This window comes from Anabrus simplex, chromosome 4 (assembly GCF_040414725.1).
Source record: "Anabrus simplex isolate iqAnaSimp1 chromosome 4, ASM4041472v1, whole genome shotgun sequence".
In the NCBI taxonomy this organism is placed as follows: Eukaryota; Metazoa; Arthropoda; class Insecta; order Orthoptera; family Tettigoniidae; genus Anabrus; species Anabrus simplex.
In genome coordinates this window covers 219927319-219943100 of record NC_090268.1, presented here as the reverse complement: position 1 = coordinate 219943100, position 15782 = coordinate 219927319, and the positions used below count along the sequence as shown (strand labels likewise).

The 15782-nt window shown below is 42.5% G+C and overlaps 1 long non-coding RNA gene across 1 annotated transcript; it reads left to right on the top strand.

The window, feature by feature from the left end:
• Positions 1-250: 250 nt before the first annotated feature.
• Positions 251-4954, top strand: LOC137500564 (uncharacterized). The gene is made up of 2 exons (XR_011018091.1): positions 251-291; positions 4648-4954. It is a non-coding gene; the product is annotated as an uncharacterized lncRNA (long non-coding RNA).
• Positions 4955-15782: the final 10828 nt, after the last annotated feature.

Here is a 15782-nt window from a genome sequence, read left to right as displayed (position 1 = left end):
ACGTGCACAAATTCTTATCCACAAGAAAGGCACAAGCATATTATGTCCCCGATATCAATCTTGAGGGATTTCCCTTTAATGTCCGTAATATATCAGTGTCACACATTTTCCTGATTCGTGTAAATCACTGGACAACGTAATACTTATTATATGAAATTCAAATACGTCTGAGTTTCGTAATATTCTCTGATCATGAAATGCTAATTTCGCTACTATAAAAGGAATGATCCAGATTATTACTGCCACAGTCTTCCGATAGATTGGTGAAGAGCAACCAAGATGAGATTTCTGGTGAGTGATAGCTTCTTACCTCCATTATTTGAGCATACAGTTCTTCGCGAACATACTTGGAGAAAGCTTCATTTAGGCTGTGCAGAACATTCTAAGTTCATGTAACGAACACATGTATGTTTGTATGTACGTATGAAGGGCAGACAGAGGTCAGAGTAGATTAGCCGGGCTGATTGGCTAAGACGGTGGAAGCGCTGGCCTTCTGACTCTAACTTGTTGGCAGGTTCGATCCTGAAGGTGCTCATATACGTCAGCCTCGTGTCGGTAGATTTACTGGCACGCAAAGCTAATAACATTATTTATTCAAAGTAAATGTAAAGATAATAATAATAATAATAATAATAATAATTGTTACGGAGATATCCGTGGTAGTTAGAGGTGAAAGAAGGTGCGGGCTGGAATAGGTCTCAACTACAAAATTAAAGTTAATTTAAAACTTTAATAAAGGTTATATTTTCAAAACTTAACAAATAACAGAGTATTAACAGGTACCAAGAAGCAGATCAACAAATGAAGCTATTACAAATTACAGTTCGTTATAAGATTTGGGCTTCGAGCCCCGTTTTACATTCCTCGAGCTGCCAGCTCAACTTTGCCAGGTTGCAGATCAGATCCCAGGGGCAGAAAACCCCTTCATACAAGGAGCACTTGCTCCCAACTATTAACCTCAAGCCTCTCTAAGGCACCTTTACCACAACACCATAAAGAGCTGACCCGCTCTCGATCTTTCAAGCCTATAAAGGCAATAACAGACTCTTATCCAAACTGCCATCAAGGCATACAAAGAAACAGGGGTATTTAATACCCAACCTACAGGGCCTTCGCATGAAGAAAACAAAACATCAGGTTAAGTTAATGGCCCAAAGTACAGAAAGGACTGGAGGAGTGAACTTGCACTCCTAAATATACAATATTAAAACCTAAGTGGCTCTAGGCCGATATACAGGGGCTAATCCCAAGCTAGGGAGGTGACTAGTATGAAAAAACTTTAATACATTAAGGAAGAGACAAAACGGTTATGAAAACGTAGTCACCTCGATTTCAAAATGAAAGGGAGCTCGAGAGGGTGAAGCACTCTCTATCCCTGCTTTATGGAAAAGGGATTTTAAGTTTTTACATATAATGAAAAGTAATTTACATTTTAAATGAATTGGTTACATATTAAAGGTTTCGAACCCTCCCCGAGAGTTAAACTGCTGAGCTAGCAAGAAATACAGATGTTAAAAGGCCATTACCTTGTTGGAGATCTGTTGCCCGAAGAAAGAGGCGCTTCCCGCCCCCTGCTACATATCCACACACTAAGAAAGATGTTACTGAAGTGGCCAGGAGACAAGAAAATCAGCAGTTTTTATACCCACGTGGAAAGTTCGAAACCTTTCATGAATGATAACAGCCCGCCCACAAACTTTTATTGGATAACAGCAAAAACTAATACACAAGACAAGGAAGAAACACCTTATTGGTGGAAAATTAATTACAGAAATTCCTGATTGGCTACATTCAAAACAGGCGGAAAGAAAGGATTTATATTGCCAACCCACAAATGACAGAACAAAATTTAGTAAAGACAAAACTTATGAATACAAAATTTCTTCAAGAAAGTTCATTCCATTGCACCAGAGTTTTTGTAGAGACATTCGGTAGAGAACGTCCACACTTCTTGATCAATGACAAGCAAAAACACATCAAAATTTACACAGACCCATCTTCGGAGAAACAGTAAGTTGAGACAGTTTTTTAAAATTCAGACTTTCTCCTGTAGAGGAGTTTCAATTGGCGCAATATTTGAACTAGAGGCGTAGAGGTGTACCGCCCGGTACAATAATAATGCTTTGTGTTTAACTTTTCTTCAGCTGCTGACGGCCTTTAGATGGTCCAGAATGTTTTATTGCAAAGGAGTTCATGAACGGGGTAGAAAATCATCGGAACAAAATTCCTTGTATTTGTGGTATCGCAACGACCGTGTCCAATTCGATCACGCAAAGCCCTACGCTATCTGGTCTGTGAGGATGATAATTGCCAATGTAGATGATTCTGTTACCAGGAAAGGGGTAGATCCTACGTGAGGTCGGTGACATATGAGGCTGCTGAAATGCGATAACGCAGTGTCGTTGTTTTCTAACACGTTAAGAAATTTCCATGGGATATAATTACATCATATAAGGCCAAAGGAGGAGGATAGGCTACCTATTACTTCTTCGTAGATTAAGAAGCGCTTTCATTTCGGGCCGAAGAAACAATTCTTGTATTCCACTTTATTCTTTTTATTTTTGCTAGTTGCTTTACGTCGCACCGACACAGATAGGTCTTATGGCGACGATGGGACAGGGAAGGGCTAGGAGTGGGAAGGAAGAGGCCGTGGCCTTAATTAAGGTACAGCCCCAGCATTTGCCTGGTGTGAAAATGGGAAACCACGGAAAACCATCTTCAGGGCTGCCGACAGTGGGGTTCGAACTATTCCACATTTATGATGATATTGCAGTCCAGATTTCAGTCTTATGGAAGACTTTGTCTGGAGAAAATAGTATAAATAAATTTCCCTATCCGAGATGGCGAATACCTTGAGGCTGGAATCTGTTTTCCGAGACACTGAAAGATTTTTGTAACACATGTAGAAACGTCGAAGATGGTTTTCATGCTGAGCTATACACGTGAACTTTTGTTGTTAATTAATTTTTATACAAATTTCCCATTATTTCTTTTTTTTTTGCTAGTTTCTTTACGTCGCGCCGACACAGATAGGTCTTATGGCGACGATGGGATAGGAAACGGCTAGGAGTGGGAAGAAAGCAACCGTGACGTTAATTAAGGTACAGCCCCAGGATTTGACTGGTGTGAAAATGGGAAACCACGGGAAAATCTTCTTCAGGACTGCCGTCTGGGAATTATTTTATATGGCATGACTCAGGTTAGTAAGCTGCTGATATCCCAAACCATATTACACATAGCTGCATTGTACAACAGTGCGTTATTATTCCTAATTCTATGTCTTAAGTATTTCAGTTAAATCAAACAGTAGATGAAAACAAATTCTAAACGAATGATTCCATTATAACAAATGAGATTCGTAAGTTCCCACATCATTTATAACATATTTTAAAAGCACGAGTATTTAAGATCTGCTCTCGGATAACTTCTACCGAGCCGGATAGCTGCAGTCGCTTAAGCTCGGCCAGTATCCAGTATTCGGGAGATAGTGGGTTCGAACCCTACTGTCGGCAGGCCTGAAGATGGTTTCCCATTTTCAAACCAGGCAAATGCTGGGGCTGTACCTTAAGTAAGGCAACGGCCGCTTCCTTCCCACTTCTGGCCCTTTCCTGCCCCATCGTCGCCATAAGACCTATCTGTGTCAGTGCGATGTAAAGCAACTTGTATATAAAAAAAGAAACATAACTTCTAGCACCTGAATGGAAAATGTAGTGGATAGGGGAGATTCAGTGGGGGATTCTCCTCTCTGCTAACCTCGACAGCTGCTGAAGGCAGGGTGACATATGGCAATACCTAGTCATATTTAGGATAAAACGGATGCGGGCGTTAAAAATTCGCCAAAGTTTTACGCCAAGTGTGCTATTCAAATTCTTACGTCACGTAGTAGAAGATGGGCACTATTCATTTTTTTAAAAACAATGTCCTAATATTTAATGGAAAAAGCCTTTTGAGGAAATTCAGGGTAAAGAAATGTTCGTGATGTGATCTGTCAAACCAGGTTAAATCCTTATAAAAGGACGATACCTAGGTTTTTCGTCAGTTTATTGCTATTGATGTTGTATTTACGAGGATCGGAGGAATTTTAATACTTTTCAGTTTTATATTACTTTTGGATCCTTTTATGACTGCTTGTAATGTGAACGGATTGACTTCGAGAGAATTATTTTTGGTCCAGTCTTTCATGCTTTTGTGGAGAAAATAGTACAGCCTAATCTACCAACGTATATTTATATGCCCTTCGGATTTATAAAATTCTATTTATGTCTTTTTAGAAAAAATTGTATTTTGCAAGTTTGTAAGTCATTTGAATTTCAATGTATTTAACAACCATCTCATACGTCTTCAAATAAAGAAACAGCGAGAATGATGGTCTAAAAGTGTTATTAAGTGGTTCATAATTTGAAAACTTAGCCTATTCAACGGTAAAGTGTCGGATTAATTTTATATTATTTATATGTACAGGCCATACTTCCTACTGAGGATTTTCTTTGGCATAATTTTGGTATTAGGAGAAACGTAACGTTGACTAAAATATTTCGCTAATTTCTATTTTTGTGTGTGTTTCTTTGTAATACATTAATGTGATCCAAAACTAGAGGAGAACAACAATATTTTCGGCTGTGTATGTTCTGTCGTTCTCTATTCCAGATGTTCGTTCTTCTGATCACCGCCCTGGTGTGCTTCGCGCTTGGGACTTCTACCATCCATGAAGGGAGCGCTGGGGGAGGACAGTCTGATTCTCAGGGATCGTCTGGTGGGCGGGGAGGATCTGGAGTAAGGGGTGCCCGATGTGGAGTGCCTTCTTCTGAAGGAAGTGGATCATCTGATTCATCTGGCGGCTCCGGAGGATCAAGTGGATCACACTATAAACATTAAACAATTGTAAGAAAACGAAACAGTCAGGCCTGACTTATGTAACCACCTACTGAGAAATAAAGGATAGTTCAGCATGTAATTCCTTAGTTGTTACTACCCAACTAAATATTGGCTACGTCACAGTGTTTGAATTCTGTTGTTGAGAAACATGGTAACCGAGAAGATAATGACACAAATTAATTGCTATTTTCCCTTTCATTTCTAATGAAGCGATGATGACAGAATAGGAAGCATGAAGTCAAGTAAGTAAGACATAACATTTTTAGCGTTAAACTATAGAAGTATTGTAAAGAAGGGAATAGAATTAAGAAATTTGATAGGCATATATTTACGAGATATTGTAATAGAAATTGAATTATAGTGGAGAAGTGATATTATGGATGCCGAAATTTTCTCACGGAACTGGAGTGTTTATCGTAGAGACAGGTTAGGGACGATAGGAGGGGGAGTATTCATACTGATGAAAAAAGAATTTGTAAGCCACGAAAGCGTTAAGGATGACGAACATAAAATTCTAGGTGTCAGACGTATCTGTAAAGATAATAAGCAACTTCATGTTTTTCGGGTGTACAAACCTGGCAAGGCTGGCACTGACACTGATGCAGAATTATTTGATGAGATAATCAGCTATGTGGAGAACGACACATAAAGGAACATTATTGTAGCAGGAACACTATTGTAGCAGGTGTTAACTGGGAAGGGAATGTGAGCGACAGAAAACATGAATAAGTTATTGTTGGAAGGGAAGCTGAATCAGAAAGTGATAGAAGCAACTCGAGGGAAAAATATTCTAGATGTGGTGCTGATAAACCAGATGAGCTCCATAGAGAAACCGAAGTGCTAGATGGTATAAGTGATCATGAAGTTGCTTTTGTCCTTGTTAAAAATAAATGTTATAGAAAGCAATGTCATAAATGTAGGACTATTAAGCGATAACATATGGTCGACAAGACAGGCATGGGTAAAATCATCAATGGAAATGATAAATGGGAATTGGTAATCACAAATATAATCAGCCTATGGGATGGGTTTTAAGCAATTGTTGAGGAATGCGAAAACAGATGTGTACCATTAAAAGTGGTAAGGAGTGGAAATAACCCATTACATTGTAACAGGGAAATACATAGTGTTAGGAATAGTTACGGGATAAAGGAGAGATTGAAATTGAATTTAACGAAAAAAATCACCTAACAATTAAGGATAATATGATGGCAAACATAATTGGCGGCTATATGAATTTCAGGGAGCAATGGAAGGATATGTAGAGATACTTTAAGGCAAAAACAGGTACCAGGAAGGACATTCCAAGGATCACCAAGGAACAAGGGCAGTTGTTGTGGTTTGGTTTGGTTTTGAATGCCGCGCGCCGCGCGTAGCTCTTCAACAACATCCCAGCCACTCCCTGCGGGTGGGGGACGCTTATGCAGAATACACCCGCGGTATCCCCCGCCTGTCGTAAGAGGCGACTAACAGGGGCCCAAGGGGCTCTCAACTTGGGAGTGTGGATTGGCGACCACGGGGCCCTTAGCTGAATCTTGGCATTGCTTCCACTTACTTGTGCCAGGCTCCTCACTTTCGTCCATCCTGTCCGACCTCCCTTGGTCAACTCTTGTTCTTTTCCGACCCAGACAGTATTAGAGCATTCGAGGCGTAGGGAGTCTTTCATTTCACGCCCTTCGTGGCCCTTGCCTTTCTTCGTCCGTTACTTCGTCTTTCGAAGTGACGGATCCCTTCTTTCTTCTTCTTTTCTCTCTCTCTTTACGAATAATACACCCACGGTATCCCCTGCCTGTCGTGAGAGGAGACTAAAAGAGGCGACCAAGGGATGATTGAATTAGAACCATGAAACTTCTTTTCATTCGTACCATCACGCGGGGAACACCATGGGTTGCCTGTACTTGCGAGTTGTACCACTGTATTCGGTACGAAATGGGTTTGTGATTAATAGCAGTCATGAGCTTGACCTGTGGGTTTCCAGTACCCGCGCGTCGTACCCATGTGAGCAACACCGCGGGTTTGGGCGTTGCCTGTGAGTTGTACCACTATATGAGCGACACCGTGGGTCTGCGTTGCCTGTGATTAGTACCCACTATGTGAGGAACACCACGGGATAGTGTGGTTAGTACACCTAGGTGAGGAACCTCGTCGGTTTGCGTTGGCTATGAGTGGCACCATTGTGTGAGAAACACCATACATACAGTTTATAAACCCTCAGGGAAGGTTCGAGATCATTCAAGAATAAACCAGCCACACCCTCTCAATTTAATTGGTCCGATTCAAAGTTACACTTCAGGATCGAACAAGAAGCCAGTGATTGGTAGAACATTGATTACAGGAATTAGGGATTGGCTAGATTCAAAACTGGCGGAAAGGAAAATAAAATATTGCCAACCCAAAAATAAATGAACATCAATCAATAAAAAAAACTTATGAATACCAAACTTCTTCAAATCCTAAGTTCTTTCACTTCGCACCAGGGTGCATGACCATAGTTTTTGTAGTGTCATCTGTGGAAAAATGTCCAAACTTCTTGATGAATGGCAAACAAAACAAGGGAGAAATTCACTCAGGTTAGGCAACTACATAATAACAAAATTATATAATATTTTAGTGGTGACATCTTCTGATTAAATATCTAAGTTGGTGTAGTCTCAGTTTCACTGTTTTACCAATAGATGAGTTCTTTAGGCGCTAAATTTGAATGCGCGGCGTTGGGGTGTACTCCCGGTACAACCGGTATGCAAAGTCGGAGAATAAGAAACTACAGTCTGCGCTATAAATACTTTTATATGACGCCCTAATATCACCGAGTCGAAAGAAAACTAAATGTGAAGGCCTACAATATAGAAAGTTCAAAAAATAAATCAATAATAACAATCAACAATAATTGTTTGTTGTGATGTGCTTTGTTCGTTCTGTTGCCACTCATCTTCGATAGATAGGATTACTACTGTATACCGAGTATTTTTAAAATTTACTTTACGTCGCACCGACACAGATAGGTAATATGGCGACGATGGGATAGGAAAGGACTAGGAGTGTGAAGGAAGCGGCCTTGGCCTTAATTTAGGTACAGCCCCAGCAATTTCCTGGTGTGAAAATGGGAAACCTACTCTGAGGCACTGATTGGAATGAGCAGTGTGCATATTTAACGGAATAATGACAGAGAAGTGTCCACGAGTGTCTGCGCTCTGGTCACTCCTGCTCTGGAACTTTGGACTTTTAGATCGGCACCATAGTACTGTTCGTTAAAAGTGAGAAGTATCCGGTTTTTCATTTGATCCAGTATTTTATATGATAAGATTGCTTTCAATCGCTACATTCCTGCTGAATTTTTTGTAATGACCTACGTTGACTTCAGTTCGGAAAACCACAAAGACAGTCTTTCTGAGAATCGCGTAGTGAAGCACGGGTACATCAGCTAGTAGATAATAAAATCTCTTCCGCTTGAATAAATGCAATATTAACCAGTCATAACGTAAACAAACCCGATTACCTCGTGGCCATTTCATCAGACCAGTGTTAGCTTTGTATCCGTACTACACTGAAAATAATAATAATGTTATTTGCATTATGCCGTCCTCAGTGCTAGTTCTTGACAGACGCCGGAGTGTCGAAATTTTGTCCCGCAAGAGTTCTTTAACGTGCTGGAAGACAACTGCTCGGAGTTGTTACCTTTACTGTACAGTTCACTGACAGAACATATTGAACACACTGTGATACATGTATACGTGTTTCGTCTGTATTTCGTGTTGTACGTTCTGGCTATTACAGTTTTTGCGTTAGGCTACTCTGGGTTTTGTGTTGTACGTTTTGGTTATTGAATATTTCCGGCTTTTCTACTTTTGTTAGGTATTTTCACAGAAATGTTGATTGGAGTTACAAACCGAAAAAATCACAATTTAATTGTTAAAATGAAATGGAATGAAATGAAATGGCTAATGGCTTTTAGTGCCGGAAGTGTCTGCAGACATGTTCGGCTCGCCAGGTGCAGGTCTTTTGATTCGACTCCCTTAGGTGACCTGCGCGTCATGATGAGGATGAAATTATGATGACGACAACACATAAACCCAGCTCCCGTGCCAGCGAAATTAACCAATGATGGTTAAAATTCCCGACCATACCGGGAATCGAACCCGGGGCCCCTGTGACCAAAGGCCAGCACGCTAACCATTTAGCCAAGGAGCCGGACATTTAATTGTTATTAGTCTGGAACGAGCCATAGGAGACCACGGGTCCCCTTCACCAATATACACAGAAGGTATTCCTGAACAACCTCCGAAAAGTTTGTCGGTGGTGTTGGGCTTCACCATGTATAAATGCCTTTAGATCTGAGAACTTTGTCGTTGATTTTTTGAATTATCCTTTTCATGGAAATGACCTATTTGTTACCATGCTTGTATAAACGTATCGATAATCCAGAAGAGTTAACCCGAGAACGAGTCCCTTTTCAGATACATCAGTATCTGTATGCCATTATCGTATTTTCCATTCTGTTCAAATTATTACACTATTCTAAGAGTCGTAAAATAAATTATTTAAATTAAATCTTAAAAATACATCACACTCTTCATTACTATTTCACACCCCAGTCCCCGAACCATAGGAACTAACCAATGAAGGTTAAATACACGACCCAGCCAGGAATCGAGCCCGTAGGCCCCTTGGATCAAAGGCCAGCACGCTAACCATTTAGTCATGGAGGCGCACACAGCCCAGGTAAAATGCAGGAAGTACGTAAGTTGACTGCGAGTAGATTGTTATAAAGAAGTGGGCGTAACGTCGTTAGTACAGTAGATCAGCAGTCAAAATATGGTGCGGGAATAACGAGCAGCATGCGCATGATGTCCCGGTACAACTTCGCGATAGGTTTACGAGGCACGTACTGCATCTGTTGCTCATACTTTCGATATTGTGAATAGTTATGGTTCAGACAAGCTTATAATTTATCGCTGCAATCTTCAAGTTTTCATATTGTACGTGTCCAAATGTACACTGACTGACAGAGCAAATGCAACACCAAGAAGGAGTGGTCAGAACTTTATGCCAATTGCAGGGTAGACTGACGTCACTGAGGTATGCTCATGATGTGAAATGCGCCGCTGTGCTGTGCACGTAGCGAACGATAAATGGGACACGGCGTTGGCGAATGGCCCACTTCGTACCGTGATTTCTCAGCCGACAGTCATTGTAGAACGTGTTGTCGTGTGCCACAGGACACGTGTATAGCTAAGAATGCCAGGCCGCCGTCAACGGAGGCATTTCCAGCAGACAGACGACTTTACGAGGGGTAGCCTATGGTGATTGGGCTGAGAAGGGCAGGTTGGTCGCTTCGTCAAATCGCAGCCGATACCCATAGGGATGTGTCCACGGTGCAGCGCCTGTGGCGAAGATGGTTGGCGCAGGGACATGTGGCACGTGCGAGGGGTCCAGGCGCAGCCCGAGTGACGTCAGCACGCGAGGATCGGCGCATCCGCCGCCAAGCGGTGGCAGCCCCGCACGCCACGTCAACCGCCATTCTTCAGCATGTGCAAGACACCCTGGCTGTTCCAATATCGACCAGAACAATTTCCCGTCGATTGGTTGAAGGAGGCCTGCACTCCCGGCGTCCGCTCAGAAGACTACCATTGACTCCACAGCATAGACGTGCACTCCTGGCATGGTGCCGGGCTAGAGCGACTTGGATGAGGGAATGGCGGAACGTCGTGTTCTCCGATGAGTCACGCTTCTGTTCTGTCAGTGATAGTCACCGCAGACGAGTGTGGCGTCGGCGTGGAGAAAGGTCAAATCCGGCAGTAACTGTGGAGCGCCCTACCGCTAGACAACGCGGCATCATGGTTTGGGGCGCTATTGCGTATGATTCCACGTCACCTCTAGTGCGTATTCAAGGCACGTTAAATGCCCACCGCTACGTGCAGCATGTGCTGCGGCCGCTGGCACTCGCGTACCTTCAGGAGCTGCCCAATGCTCTGTTTCAGCAGGATAATGCCCGCCCACACACTGCTCGCATCTCCCAACAGGCTCTACGAGGTGTACAGATGCTTCCGTGGCCAGCGTACTCTCCGGATCTCTCACCAATCGAACACGTGTGGGATCTCATTGGACGCCGTTTGCAAACTCTGCCCCAGCCTCGTACGGACGACCAACTGTGACAAATGGTTGACAGAGAATGGAGAACCATCCCTCAGGACACCATCCGCACTCTTATTGTCTCTGTACCTCGACGTGTTTCTGCGTGCATCGCCGCTCGCGGTGGTCCTACATCCTACTGAGTCGATGCCGTGCGCATTGTGTAACCTGCATATCGGTTTCAAATAAACATCAATTATTCGTCCGTGCCGTCTCTGTTTTTTCCCCAACTTTCATCTCTTTCGAACCACTCCTTCTTGGTGTTGCATTTGCTCTGTCCGTCAGTGTATTTCCGTTCAGTTTGAATATCTGGAATTCTCTGAAAGTCATCAGCATAACTTTTGTAACGCAAGTTTGGATAGACTTGTTTTATGTAATAAAGTTATATGTGATGTCTAGTTCTGAAAATCAGGACACAACAGGGGTGTATATGTGAGGACTTACAGAAGGCAGACGTATTCGTTCAGCAGTATGTAAACGTAGCTGGATATAAAGATAATGTCCAGATAGAGGAGGCGACTAATACTGGAGAATGACTGAAACTTACCCATGATAATAATGACGTTTTAAAAAAGATTCAACATTTGCAAGCTATAAAAGCAGCTGGTATTGATAAGATGTCTGGGGGATATAGTGCAATATGTGAAATACAATTTGATTACTGTTTGCTTGAAGGAGCGATGCCAAGTGAATGGAGATTTGCAATAGTAGCCCAGTGTACAAGGCAACGAGTGACAAACATAAAAGCGGACATTTGTTATTTGTAAGCTCTGGGAAAGCGTTCTTTCTGATCATATTAGACATGTTTGCGAAATTACTGACTGGTTTGATGGAAGGCAGTTCGGGTTTAGGAAAGGTTATTCCTGTTAAGTTCAGCTTTTAAGATTCCATTAAAATGTAGCAAATATTTTAGATTCAGAAGGGCAAATGTACTGTATCGCTATTGACCTACCTAAGGCCCCTGATAGTGTAGAACATAGGAGATTACAGACGAAAATGAGGGTTATTGGACTAGACAAAAGAGTGGTTGAAAGGGTGGCAAATTTTCTAAAATCCGGGCGAGTTGGCAATGCGGTTTGGGTCGCGCAGCTGTGAGCTTACATCCGGGAGATAGTGGGTTCGAACCCACTGTCGGCAGCCCTGAAGATGGTTTTGCGTGGTTTCCCATTTTCGCACCAGACACATGCTGAGGCGGTACCTTAATTAAGGTCACGGCCGCTTCTTTCCCACTCCTTGGCCTTTCCTATCCCATCATCGGCCGTAAGATCTACCTGTGTCGGTGCAATGTAAAGCAAATAGAAAAAAAATTCTAAAAAATAGAACTCAGAAAATTAGAGTATTATCTGATCCTGTAATGATAAAGAGGGTGGTGGTGGTGGGGGGGGGGCGCTCCCACAGGGCAGTATTATTGGACCTTTGTGTTTTCTTATATATATATGTATGTGTGTGTGTGTGTGAATATATATGTGAATGTCCTACTCATTGGCTGAATGGTCAGCGTTGAGGCCTTCGGTTCAGAGGGTCCTGGGTTCGATGATAATGTATTCCAATCCCTTATTCCTCGTCCTATAAATTAATATTTGTCCCAATTGGTCCTCTTGAATTCCAATATCTTCATATTATGCTTTTTCCTACTTTTAAAAGCTCCCGTCAAGCTTATTCATCCAAAAATGTCATTCCACGCCATCTCTCCACTGACAGCTCGAAACATATACTACCACATTATCGAGCATCTCGTTACTCCCAAGTCTTCCCAGCCCAAAGTTTGCTACATTTTCGTCACACTACTATTTTGTCGGAAATTACCCAGAACAAATCGTGCTGCTTTTCTTTCGGATCTTTTCCTGCTCTCGAATAATGTAATCCTGATGAGCGTTCAACAGTTATATGCCCTGTCCTTTACATCCTAACTACACTGTCGAAAAAAAAAACAACCAAATGCACCATCCTCAAGGACAACGTATATTTATTGACAAGCGATGTGACAGTTGGTTGTTAATTGCAGGAGTATATGATTACAAATTCAGACCGACCGAGCTCGATAGCTGCAGTCACTTAAGTGCGGCCACTATTCAGTATTCGGGAGATAGTGGCTTCGAGCTCCGCTGTCGGCAGCCCTGAAGATGGTTTTCCATGGTTTCCCATTTCCACACCAGGAAAATGCTGGGGCTGTACCTTAATTATGGCCATGGCCGATTCCCTCCTACTCCTAGCCCTTCCCTGTCCCAACGTCGCCATAAGACCTATCTATGTCGGTGCGACGTAAAGCAACTTGTAAAAAAGAAATTCAGACCAAATGAAACACACATGTCACAGTAAAGGGCGCCCAAACAGTCGCATCAATAGACAGTGTACCCCCCTCTGGTGCCAATGCAGGCGTGTATTCCTGCATGCAAACGATCAGAGAAGGTGCCGAATGACATCCTTTGATAGATTGTCCCAAGCATCTTGCACCTTCTGATGCAATTCGTCAATGGTTCTTGCAGGCTCTGGAGAACGCGTACGTTCCCGCTTCAACATGTTCCCATACGTGTTCAATCGGCGAGATATCCGGTGATCCTGCTGGCCAGGGCAGTTGTTGCACACCACGTAGAACACGGTGCCTCGCAGCAGCTGTGTGTGGACGTGAACTGTCCTGCTAAAAGTAAATCGCAGTATCACTAGGACAACAACCTGTGCAATGCAGTGAACATTCGTTACGTTACCCTGCAGAAACAGCAATTGTGACCAAGAGTTGTAACTGATGGCCCCCACAGCATGAAGCTTGTGGTGGGACCTGGATGTCGTGGGCGAATGCGCACTGGATTAGGCCACTCACCAGGTCTACGCCGTGCATGTGAACGTCAATCACTTGCATACAGACAGAACCTACTCTCGTCACTGAAGACAACAGAGCGCCATTCCACTCCACTCTCCAGTCGACTCTTTCACACCAGAGTAGCCGTGCTTGGCGGTGTCGTGGTGTCACTGTTAGCCTGGCCAGAGGAACACGTGATCGTAATCCCTCTGCAGGCAGACGGTTCCCAATGGTCCTTGGTGGCAAAGCAGGTGCAACATGTGACTGGATTTCGTTCCTGGATGATGTTCGGTCGGCCACCGCTGCTAGCACAATGCGTCTGTACTACGTGGACGTTCGAATGTGAGCGAGTTCTAAATGTGTTTTAAATCAGTTATTTAAATTGTGGTTTGAAACTACGGGATAAAAATTCATGTGCCCGCAATCGTTAAACATTTGTGGATATATAAAATTACACCATAAGATCAGTCATGGAGATTAACCTCAGAGAAACAAGTCAAGTGTTGTATGGAGTAAATTGAATAACATGGATTTTGATAAATATTGAGATCGTACTGTTGTTGTCGAGGATAGAGAATCAGCAAATCTACGAGTAATAATTGAGGAAAATACTGCTTTGATGTAAGAGTGAAAGAAGGATTCCCCGCATCATGAATATTAATAAAGGAGCTACGAGATCAACAAAGAAGCTGCGAAATAAATAAAGCATATATAAGCGACCGGGTGACTGGAGATATTGAATTATCGGCCTATGGGACGTACGCGAAATAAGACTGAATACATTTATGTTATAAAACTGCCATATATTAATTATTATGCACTGAATTCGTTATCAGTGTCGTCCTATAATTATTTGATTCACATATTCATTATTTGCATGTTAATTAAATTATCTGATATGTCCCTTGGTTTCGGGGTTTCGATTATTTTTATTTTTATTTTTAGAATTGGCTTTACTTCGCATCGACACAGATAAGTCTCATGGTGACGATGGGATACGAAAGGCCTGGGAGTGGGAAGGAAGTGGCCTTGGCCTTAATAAATTAAGGTACATCCCCAGAATTTGGTGTAAAAGTGGGAAGCCACGGAAAACCATCTTCAGGGATGCCGACAGTGGGACTCGAACCCACTATCGCTCCGAAGCAAGCTCACAGTTGTGCGCCCCTAACCGCGCGACCAACTCGCCCGGTTGTTTCGATTCCTGTACGGTTACAGTAACTTGGATATGAGTATATCTTTATTCATCGAAATGTATTTGTATAGATGAATTGCGAGGAGTGTATGACTTAAACCTGCGTATGTGTCATTAGTGAGTCATCAGTTAGCGACAGGTGCCAGATATCAACTTCTCAACGTTTGCAGTCCAAAGCTTGGTATCACTGGGTGTGTAACCTAGGTTTGCATCCTCATTTAAGGTATGATCCCTTCATAAACAGCCGAACATTCACGGTAGTCCACAATTCAAAAATTAATTTTACGAATTGGATAGTACCCTCAGAAATAACTGAATCTCTCTAATGCCACAATATATATTTTTAAATTAAAAAAATAACTTACTCATAACTTGAACAACGTTCCGCATCTCAATAGCTGTGGGATACAATGCTTTCCTCGTCAAATTTTGAGCCAGCGTTAATGACGTTCTCCTTTCGGAATGGAATGAAACCCCTGTGGTTGGGGGACGCAGACGAAGAATACAGTCACGGTTTCCCCTGTCCGTCGTATAGGATAGGAGGTGCTGAATATATCCACAGGTAATCCCTGCCTGTCGTAGAAGGCGACTAAATGTGTTATGTGACCATGGGACCACTCTTTGTTATTGTACCGGGCGGTACACCTCTACACCGTTTATTTAAAAGTTGCGCCAGTTGAAACTCCTCTTCTGGAGGAAGGTTGAACTTTATCTATTCTATTAATTCTTTACTTTCTCAGAAGATGTCACCACGTGGAAAATTTTGAGTTTTTGAACTGTGTCACTTTT